Below are 6,000 nucleotides of genomic sequence, written 5' to 3' on the forward strand. Positions count from 1 at the left end.
CTCTAGTATCTGGAGTTAAATCTTCCCCAGCTGATTCTATAAGACAAGAATAAAAATACTCTCTCATGGTCAGGTCTCACTTCCTACTCTCTCATGGTCAGGGAGCAACATTGCTCCTCCTTCTTTATCTCTACCTCCTCCATGAGGAACATCTGGATATCACTTAGGGAGACTCCATTCTGTTTGCAGGTCCAGTTGCTTCCAGACATCTCAGTTCCAGGTTGAGTTCTTGGCCCTGCTCCTCTGTACAAGTCCCAGGGCAGAGCTGTAACCAGGCTGGGGTCCTCCCAGAGCACAGCAGAATGGAAACAAGTGAGTTTAGAACCCAGTTACTACGAATAATTAGTTAAAAGGAAGCTACCAGAAGTGCTTCCTCTCCGTCACCTTCCTTCAACAGTGGTCCTGGAGTTTCTCGGTTTTCTCACTTTCTGACCATGAGGAAATATCCTAGCATCTCTCCCCACCCTGACCATGGGGCCTTCTGTCCTGTAGTCTTTTTAACTATCACCCCCCTCAACTGAATTTGTCTTTAGATTTGTATTTGAGGGTTCATGCTGCTTGCCCAGTTTCTGAGATTACTGGTTATCCTACCATAGGAAGAGTTTGGCAGGGTGGGTATTTAAAGAGTTCTCCCCATAGGTCAAGGGAATAGATTTACACATATCATTGTCATTGTCATAGAGATCTGGGATCTTAGGAACACTAAAAAATCTTTCCAGTGGTGAACGATGTCAGAATATAAAATAGAACTTTTTTTTTCATTCTGTAACCCCTTTGAGGCAAGAGGAAAAATGTATCAGTTCTACAAAGGAAACATTTTCACACAGGGTACTAAAGCTACTGAAAGAGCCCAAACCCAGGATCCTCCAAAATGACACCCTCTTTATTAAGAGCCAAGAATGTAAGAAGAAATAAAAAGGTAGTACAGCCAGCTCTATATACAGGACAGAATCTCCTAGGTGATTCTCTTACTAAGAGCCAGAATGGACGTCTTAGATGGAGGAAGGGACCATAACAGGAGCAGGATGATCATAACTAGGATAGGGTGACTGGGGCTTTGCCTAAGTGGTCTAACATGGAAGTAGGGCTTCTTCCTAACAGTGGTCCTTTGGGCCTGCTGTCATCACCCCTCCCAACTTCCTCTGCCTCGTCCCAGAGGGTGGGGTCCTCAGTTATATTAGTCAATAAACATTTATTAAGCACCTACTGTGTGTCAGGCACTGTTCTAAGTGTTGCGAATACAAAAAGAGGCAAAAAACAGTCCCTGCCCTTGAGGAGCTTAGAGTCTAATGGGAGAGACAACAGGCAAAGAAATATACAAAGTAAGTTATATACAGGATATATCCTGGGGTTTGGGTGGGACTCTGTGAAACCAAAAATTGATTCCCCCTACTTTATTTCATTTCATTTATTAATTAGTAATTGAGTTTTATCTAATCACTAAAATCAGTACTTACGGATGAGTTAGATTTGATTGTAGGCTTTAATAGTAGAGTTTAAAAGAATTTCACTTCCCTGTTTCTCTGGGTACAGTCTGGACTCAATCTGCCTTACCCTAGGAGGGTGTAGGAGGGGAAAAGTGGATAGGGTGACCCTTTTTTGAGAGGTTCTGCTTGGTCATAAGCACCCCGGTGTAGGGGTTGATGACTTGGGACTTCCCAGACTTTCCAGAGGATGGTGACTAACTCTATGTTTTCCCCTTTACCATGAACTTTGGAAACCCCCTTTTGCAAGCAAGTCAGCATGATTAGGCTAAATGTAAGCCCCCCTGTGCCTTAGGTAACTTATGTAGCCAACTGTATCAAAGACTGTTCTGTCTACTCTGATGTATCCTTGATTGCTGAGGGTTCTTGGATCTCTTTTTATTGGTAATTGCTAGCAGATCCATTTGTAGCAACTCTAAGAAATGAGCCTCACCCTCTTTCTCTAGTACCCAACTAGTGATACTACCCTCTGTACCTTATGTTGCCCCACTGGGTCTGGGACCCCATACCATATCTTCACAGCTGAAACTTAGTGATATCGGGAATGCTATATTACTGAAGAGCCCCAATACAATAGGAGCCAAAGCTGGAGAAAAACTCATTCCTATTTTTAAAAATATAAAGTATAAAATGCAAGGAGACCATATAAAACATAAGCTCCTTAAGGGCAGGAACTGTTTCATTTTTGTTTTTGTATCCCCTGCAGGTAGCACACAGTAGGTGTTTTACAAGTGCTTGTTGCTTGATTGATCCTTATCGAAGGGTTTGCCTTCTATGCCTTTTCTTTAGAACAATAGGGAGACAGAGTACATCAGAGGAGTCAAATACTTTAGGCCACATTGCAACCCACAACACTCCCCAGTGTGGTCCAGATTAAAATAAAATTGGGAAATATTTAACAAAATAAATAGAAATACAATAGAACATAGATAATGTTAATATGTGGTTTTCTAAGTCAAAGTGACACCTGCTGGAATCTTTACGTATAGTTTAGCTCATGAGCTTCCACTGACGTCCTTCCTAACAGCCAACAGCTCTTAACAAAGGCAGTCACTAAAATAACATAGCAAGAACAAAAGCTACAAAGACTTTCCATCACATAAATCTGAGTCTACCGTCACAAATGCTTGAGGCATCATCAGTGGGAAGAGTGGCCACAAACAGTGGACATTGGTTACAAAGCACTGTGAGGGTATGTACAAGGAAAAAAATGTGGTCAAGGTAACCCATAATCCCTGGCACTACAAGGTGTGTGTCTTTTTTCTCTTCATAGGGTTCTCAGGAGGCTTGTATTAAGTGCAGTCTCTGCTGGGTTAGTTTGTCATCTGCTCTTTTACACAATTCTCCTCCCTGTGTCAGGGGTCTCATTCCTCAAAGCTACTTCCTCCTTTCAGTGCCTGCCTTTCTGTATTTATGTTTGTTTGGAGTGTATGTCTCTTCTCTGCTCCCTCAGTTTTGCCTACCGCTCTCTTGGACCTACAAACTCTGGGCAAGTTACTAGTAGATGCCATAGCCTATTTAGAAGGAGAAAGAAAATCTCTCTTCTCCTTTGCCTCTTCTACAAACTTTTCAAATCCCCACCGCTTAGCTATTTAAAGCCCACAGGGGTCTAGCTAATTTTTCAATTAGCCAATCATAGCTGTTTCCTTCTTGCCGTAATCAGAAAGGTGTTTATAACCCATAAAGGTTACCCAGTGGCCACTTTATTTCTCCAGTTAATTTAATATCTCTTTGACACCTAGTGATTATGGAGTTGGGTGAGGGTTGGTGGTTAGAGACCAACTACTCTACTTAAAAAAACTGTCATATGACTGTAACTCTGTTCCATCCCCCAATACCCACAGGCAGAGGCACCCACACAAACACATAAAAGACTTCTTTCTATCTTTCTGTTCTGTTTCCCTAATCTGAAATGGATTCATTTAAAATTTGATGCTAGTGACACCTTGCATGTGAATTACACTTTTCAAAGCACTTTCATACCCATTATGCTAAATATCCTTGGCAATTCCCAGTGCCTGTGGCAGAGTAGAATGTATTTTTCAAACAATTCACATGAAATGTGGCTAACATTATTTAATTATGCATTCCATTATATTGAAGCCTGTGACTTTCAGTGAAGTTAGTTCCTAGGTCACATATTCAGACATTAGAGCATTAAAAAGTGAGATAAGATTTTGTCTCAACTCTATAGCATACAACAACTAACTCTCTTGGAGATTTTGGAGGTCTTAATAGATTGTCTTAAAAAGGGGCCTTGGAAATAATTTAGTCCAGCTCCCTTCACTTTCTAGGAGTTAAAGCAAGGAATACATACAGACACAAGATTTGAACCCAGGTGCGCTTGACTTTTGAGGCAAAGAATTGAACACTACCATATTTTCAGAATTTGAGAACAGGAAGGGACATAATTTGACAGCTAGCATTAAAGCGCAACCCACACACAACACTGTTCTTCAGTAAGAAAAAAAGGGGGGGGGCGGGGTATCAATTCTTTCACAGTGAACGACCTGAGAAAAAACAGCCACAGCTAAGGAGACCTGAGAATCCGGATTCAATTCAACTAAACAAATCAACAGGTCAACAAATATTTATTAATATTTAAAATCTGCACATAGTGGGATACAAACACTAGGACCCAGTAGAGTGTAAACAAAAGAAAACCCCTTCTCTAAACAAATAGACCCTGCCCTCAAGGAGTTTACATTCTATCTGAAGAAGGATGGAGATACGTTAATAGTAGTATAAGGACTGGATTTCATTGGTGTATAGGAAATTCTGTCCAACTATCTCCCCAGCACGTTCTCTGCAATATACAGTCTTGGAGAATTGCTTATGAGCACTTGTAGGTTAAGTGGCCAAGGTCACACAGAACCTTGATTGACTATATTTATATTGATAAATTAATTCAATATAATTTGAATGACAGAAAGGAAGCTAAGAGGCTTAGAGAGCCGGGCCTGAAGTCAGGAAGATGAGTTCAAATTGGTCTCAGATATATACTGGCTGGGTCACCCTACAGTAAGTTCTTTAGCCCTGTTTGCTCCAGTTTTCTCATCTGTAAAACGAGCTGGAGAAGGAAATGGCAAACCACTCCAGTATCTTTGCCAAGAAAACCCCACATGTAGAGTCAGACACGACTGAAACCATTGAACAACTCTTAGACACTAGATCAAAGAACTGAGTTCATCCACTTATTGAATGAGAAAGTTTACTTAAATTGGGGGGTGGGGGTGGGGAGGAATAGGGTGGCGGCGGCTAGTGTCTCCCAGACCAATCGTATTTATTTTATTAGCATCCTGGGGGCGGGGGAGTCCAGTCTTACCTTACTTTTTTTTTTTTATAACGATTAAAAATCATTGTTAAAAAAAAAGGCTGCACTAGGGAAAAACCAAGTTTGTTTTCCAGGACTAGAAAAGGACAGAGCTAGGGGGAGGGGGCTGTATTTAAATTCTGCTCTATCCCGTCAGACGGTCAGATTTTGGTCCAGTTTGCTCCCCCCCCCAGCCCCCAAGTTGTTTGCCTCTGGTTGGGTTTTCTTGAGGCTCCACCTTGAATGAAATACTTAAGGGAAAGACAGAGTTGGCAGTGGGGGAGAATAGGCAGGTAATGAGATTAAAAGGAGGCGCCTCCCCAAGAGAAGCTCTCTCACTCCCAGCCCACTAACGTATCCATTCACCTGCCCCAAATCTGAATCTGATGGAGGGATACCACCTCCCCTTCCCCCTACCCAGGACCAGGACCAGGACCAGGACTAGGGCCAGGTCAGGTCCCTGCGGGGGAGGGGGTGGGAAGAGGAAACAACCAAAAACCAAACCCCAAACCCAAGGAAGCCGGGGGGGGGGGGGGGGGGAAGGGGGGCCTGAGTGGGGTTTGGAGTTTACCAGGAAATTGGGGAGGAGATGTGACAGGTAAGTGCACTAAGCGAGGTATTCTTGAGAGCGAGAGAGTTCCACACCGTGTCGTATAATGGAGGGCAGGGGACGTACAAAGAAAGGGATTTGCGGGGTTTAGGGAAGACGGATTTGAAGGTGAGGAAGGAGCAAGTCTAGGGGCTAGTGAGAGTTCGGGCAGGTGCCGCGGATTACCTGCGGTGGGTGGGGAATCAGGTTGGTGGAGGGAAGGCTCTGGGAGTAAGTAAAAGACAAAAATCAGAAACTGCTGAGAGATAAGGGGAGAAGGCAGCAGTCCCAGGATGTAAAGAGACTTATGGAAGCTCAGGGGGCTGTGCACTAAGGAGCCTCGTTAGCGCAGTAGGTAGCGCGTCAGTCTCATAATCTGAAGGTCGTGAGTTCGATCCTCACACGGGGCATCCGCATTAGCTTTTGTTCTGGGAAGACTCTTGAAAAGTGAGGTAAAGGCCCTTTAGGCTTGATTTGAGGGGAAAGTTCGTAACAATTAGAAATGTCTGAAAGTGGAAACGTGGTTTGGTTTGCTCTAGAGAAAGTTAATCACTGATTATAGATAGAAGTAAGCTAGCCCCTTCACCTTTCAGGTTCGTCTCTAACACTAGGGA

General features: G+C 43.2%; 1 non-coding gene across 1 annotated transcript; it reads left to right on the forward strand.

Moving 5' to 3' along the window:
- The first annotated feature begins 5,723 nt into the window (after window positions 1–5,723).
- On the forward strand, window positions 5,724–5,796 carry TRNAM-CAU. The gene has a single exon. It is a non-coding gene; the product is annotated as a tRNA-Met (tRNA).
- Window positions 5,797–6,000: the final 204 nt, after the last annotated feature.

This window comes from Trichosurus vulpecula, chromosome 3, assembly GCF_011100635.1.
Source record: "Trichosurus vulpecula isolate mTriVul1 chromosome 3, mTriVul1.pri, whole genome shotgun sequence".
Classification (NCBI taxonomy): Eukaryota; Metazoa; Chordata; class Mammalia; order Diprotodontia; family Phalangeridae; genus Trichosurus; species Trichosurus vulpecula.